Below are 5,118 nucleotides of genomic sequence, written 5' to 3'. Positions count from 1 at the left end.
GGGGGCCTCCTTTTTGCTCACTGGCACATTTGACTTTGCCTCTGCCCCTGCCTCTGCTGGGAGTTTTAAGTTAGTAAAATTGTCTCCAGGGTATGCCTGCTGTGGGTTTCCTCGAATCTTAAAAGTAGTCTGTTTGTGAGGGGAGAGTGAAATGAACCTGCTGGTTTTGCAGCCACTGCTGGTTTTGAAGTCATCTGTAGTATGCTTCCCACCCCCCCCCCCAAAAAAAAAAAAAAAGGATCGTCAAAATGGAAGAGTTGAGGTTGCTATCAAATCTCCAAAAAGTAATTTGCCAGACCAGGTTGAGGCGGGGAGGGGGAGAATGTGGTTTCAATTGTAAATCTGATACAGTGTCATTCCTGGCCCAAACCTGAATGAAAAGGGCTTTGAGACAACACACTTCACCAAAAAAATCTTTCACTTCTTTCCCTTTACTTTGAAGGTGTCATGAGTACCATAAATTGTGTGTGTATAAACCAATGCAATTCTAGGTCATTTATATATTTCTGCCATGGACTGATATCCAAGGAATCGGGCTGAAGTTTCTTCCCACAGATATGAAAAGATGATGTGTTACCTTCCTAACCAAACCCTTGCCTCTGCATCCTCTCTCTTGATATGTTTGTGTAAATTTCATATGGTGAACCACAGTATGAAAATAAAACACTGAGAGAATTATAGCCTGTGGCTTTTTTAACATGGAGGTAAAATTACATTAAACTTTGCTACACCTGATTTAAAAGGTTGCTCTTTGTATCCCTGAAGTACATTTAACCCCCTCACATTCCCATGCTCATAGACAGCATTTGGTCGCAAGAAAGGGCTATGAACATTATCTATTAAGTCAGGAATTTTCTTAGTCTATAAACTGGACCATAAATTTTAACCTGACCATTTAAAAAAAAAAATCGTCATAACAATCTTGCAGTCCATAATTAGCATTACACACAGGGTCTGTGCTGCTTGCATACTGGGTAAAGAATTTAGCAAAAATGAATCTTGGCTGTGTGGCTTCCTTGTAAGTAAGGGTAAACCAAAAGGAATTTCCTGGGGTTGTTGCATTTATTAGCTCTGAAGAGAGTTTGGGGTGGCGGTGTTTAAAACTGTGAAAAGGGAACCATAGGCACAAGACCCAAGATCATTAGCATTCTTTTGTGTTGACAAGTGATTGCACATGGAGAGTGGTTCCATAGCAAAGAAATGAATTTATCTGGACATCTGCCGCTTGTGTCCCTCATCTTCCACTTAACTCTCAATAGGGAAGCTCTTTTCCAAATGTAAGAGGGCTGGGAAACCATGACTTAACTAAGTTGGCTGTTTCGCCTTTTGGATGGTCTTGAAAGCACTGTGCAGACAGAAGAAATGTTTGAAAACCACATTAGTTCTTGACCAGATTCTGTTTATATAATTCAGGGGACACTATGTATGTTCATAAATTTCTACGTTTTTGACCCCCCCCCCCCCCCCCCCCCCCCCCCAACTAGGCTGCTTCTAATTCGCACCTCTGTTAGTGTTTGTCTAACAAACTCTTGTATGCCATGGTTGAAATGGGGCTAAAATATTGGTTGTTGAAAGATAGCTTTGGTCAAAAAAGATATTGTACATAAAGGAATGGGAATTTGGGCAGAAACTTTTAGATTAGCAACAGTTTAATATTGATTTACATTCATCTGCCTTGCAACAGAGCTTACAATCTGGTAGAGTTAAGGAGAGCCCGTGGTAGCATTGTGCCAGGAAAATGTGCTGCTCTTTCTCATGTCAAGGCATGACTCTTCTTACTTTAATTACAGAAATTACAGCTTTATTTCTTGTACAGGCCCAGGTGGCCTTCCCACTAATACATTTTTAATGGCCTAGGAGGTGCATACCGGTAGCCTTGGGCTCTTGTTAATTTTGATCCTGGATATGCTATAAAGTATGTGTCCATAGGATATAATTAGTGGAAGACCTTAAAATAATTAAATGGAATCTACTTTTAATCTGAACCTTTGTTCAGTTAAATCCAGGAGCATCATTTTCTGAGGGCTCTCATAGGATGCATGAACATGGAGATACGAGTTTCTTATGGTGGCACATCATTGACCAAGAAGATTATTAGCAAATACGTTGTCCAGCTTGGCGGTGCAAAGCACCATCTGCACAGCAGATGCTGTTTTTCTGATCTCAATTAATTTATCACTTGTTGTGTAATATCCAGCATGTCTTGATTTTGTTTGGTAGAATGTACGGGCCTTTTGGATTCTTCTCTTTCCTCCTGTTTCCCGTTTAGGAGCTCTGTGTTAGGCCATCCTGCCCAAGAACCACTCCTTTTGCAGCTTGTCAGCACTGTTTCAGTAATCCCAGAAGGTCTGCATTGAACATACCGGTCCATCAAACCTTGCCCTATCTTTGCAAAGTGTTGGTGACTGTGGGCTTGCAGCTGGAAGACTGCCCTTCTTTTTCCCACGCTATACCCCAAAAGCCTCTCCCTATCTCCTGGTTCTAGTAAATCCTTTTTTCTCACCTCTCATCCTCTGTACCCAGCAAGCTCTAGGAACCCAAATTTTTGAAGAAAGAGGGAGGGCTGCCTGGGGCTCAGGGAAGAGACAGACTAATAGGGGTAGGGGCCAAATGCAGCTGACTGGATAAATTGAGCTTGGAAGTTCAACTTGGTCAGACATGTACCTCCAAGAAATCCTGCAAGAGGGTGGCTTACCGTAGGGCTCACAAAGCCCTAATCGTTGTCGTCTGTCAGCTTTGTTCTCCCATAAAAAAAAAAGAAAAACCAAACCGAGAGAGAGAAAGGAGGTTCTTCTTTGGACAGATTTATGATGCAACATCTGTCTTTGAGTGACAAACACTGTCTGAAAGCCAAACAGCATTTGTGTACGTTACGGTTATGAAACAATTGCTCCTGACAAACGCACAGGTTTGATAGCTTTATTTCAGGGGTATAATGTATTTTGGGGAAGGGAGAAGAGGATACATTTAGATGGAAAGGAATGCAGCTTGAAAATAACCCACTACTTCAGTTGAAGATTTTTTTTTTTTCCTTGCTGGGAAAGATCATATTTACTTGATCTATACAAGTTTAATTTAAACTGAACTTTCAAACCAGGGCTTCTTTTTTCTTTTTTTTTACCCTTTTTTCCAAGCAGTTTATCAGATCTCTTGCTGCCTTCTGCACAGGAAGTAGTATTTCTTTTTCTTTTTTTTTTCTTTTTGGGAAAAAAAAAGAGCATTTAATAGAAATTGGGAAATTTCCATATGGACAGTAATGTGCAGTTGTGTCTTACCTATATGTGGATTGTGCTTAAAATTCTTTTACTGGAAACAATTTCCCTTTTGGGCTGCTTTTCTTAAACAGTAGAGAGAGCTATGTGTATACTAAAGGCAGAATAAGATCTCTTCGTTATTTGGTATAGACCTTAAGGTTACATTTTTAGGCTCTTACACATTGACTGAAGAATTCCTCCCGCAACCTCTGGCAGCTTCCAGCTTCCGTAAGCGGGCTGAACAGTTTTTTGGAACCCTACTGTTGTCATTATGGGTGATTAAATGCATTACAAACTGAGTTTCGATCTGGGGAAATTTGACTTAACAAGATTTTGTACTTGGGAGTTAAGGCTGCATTTGTAATTGGCTTTGAGATGTAAATAAAGCCTGTTTTCAGCTCTAGATCATAATAAATGAATAAATCCCTTAATTTTAAGCACTCCAGAGACGTATTAAAATTTCTACACTGATGGAAAATTAGAAAAAACTATTCAGAGAGGGCCTGATTTTTTTGCTTGTGCCGAGTACCTTCAAATCTCATTGATTTGCCTGGGATTTCTGTGGGTTATCTGCAGCCTTGGGGATTGGTTAAACTGCCTACATTTTAATGCTTTTGGTTTACTTTTGCAACCCACCACACTGGTGAAATAGCTCTTGATCTGTGACCAGGCATACTTAGGACTCAAAGTTATGTTTCAGTGAGTTAAGGAAATCGGGCTCTTTTGAAATATATTGCTTTTGGGCACCCCTGCTTTGTTCAGACCCAAAGAACGTGATGCTCCATTCTGCAGCCTGCTAGAGGTCAAGAGTTTTGCAAGGCCAAAGAGCATGTGTTGGTGCTGGTGAGGAGCAAGCATTTGTGCAGTCAGGAACCATCCTGGTTTAATGCTAACTGCCCATGTAAAATGTCTTGTTGGAGCAGGCTGACATGAAACCCCCTTTTGTGAAGTCATTGGACAAAACTTTGTGTTGGCATTTTTCCTTTTTCTTCCTTAAACCACAGAACCCAAGAGTGTCGTTGCCCTTCTCCAAAAATAAAGGCAGGGCAAGATGGTTTCAATGTTAGACAAACTGTTACTTTAGCGGGAGAAAAGTAATTCAGAAAGATTATTTTGTGAAAACATGCTGCTCTGGATGAGTGAAGAATAATAAGGCTAGGACTGAGCCCCAATTGTCATTTCCCACAGCCTCAGTTGGTAGGCAATCTTTCATTCAACTGCCTTGCCTCCCAGACAAAGGAACAATTCAAGCAATTGGTGAATCCCTCCCCCCCACAACTTTTCAGCACACGAAGCCTGCCGGAGGAAGAGAAGCCTTGTAAGGTTTAGAACTACAGTTTTTCTACTGGTGCAGAAAACCTCTACCTCCGGCTGTGTGACACCAGACAGAAATGGCCACAATAGCTAAGGCTTCTTGGAGGCCAGCAATAAAACAGAGAAAAAGACTCATATCTGTTGAAGGTTTTCATCCACCAGCCCATAGAAAAGTAATAAGAGATCATGGAATTAACTTCCCTAAACACCAAGGGTTGGTTTTTTTTTTCTGGGGTTTTTTTGTTTTTTGTATCTGGATGTTCTAATGCAAAAGAAATGGATTAGCTTTCCCTCTATGTAGTAGGTTTGTTGTGTTTAAATTAATATAGAAATAAAACCTGTCGCCCCACTCCCTCAAACCTAAACTAAAAAGCCTACCGTAATCCCCAAATCAATCCCTGTGCTCCAACATAACATCAGACTGAAACAGAGGGTATAAAAGGTAGGGTCCATGAGGATACTGAGTATATGGTGTGGCGTTCCATTGACTTGGAGAAGAGATTGATGTCATATATCTTGACTTCAAAAAAGCCTTTGATCTGGTATCCCA

The 5,118-nt window shown here is 40.8% G+C and overlaps 1 protein-coding gene across 1 annotated transcript in view; it reads left to right on the top strand.

The window, feature by feature from the left end:
- EXT1 (exostosin glycosyltransferase 1) overlaps positions 1–5,118 on the top strand; it is a 245,994-nt gene that overhangs the window by 82,931 nt on the left and 157,945 nt on the right. The window lies entirely within an intron of this gene.

Source organism: Crocodylus porosus, unplaced genomic scaffold (genome assembly GCF_001723895.1).
Source record: "Crocodylus porosus isolate Cpor-Errol unplaced genomic scaffold, CroPor_comp1, whole genome shotgun sequence".
NCBI lineage: Eukaryota > Metazoa > Chordata > Crocodylia > Crocodylidae > Crocodylus > Crocodylus porosus.
This window is presented reverse-complemented; position numbering and strand designations above follow the sequence as displayed.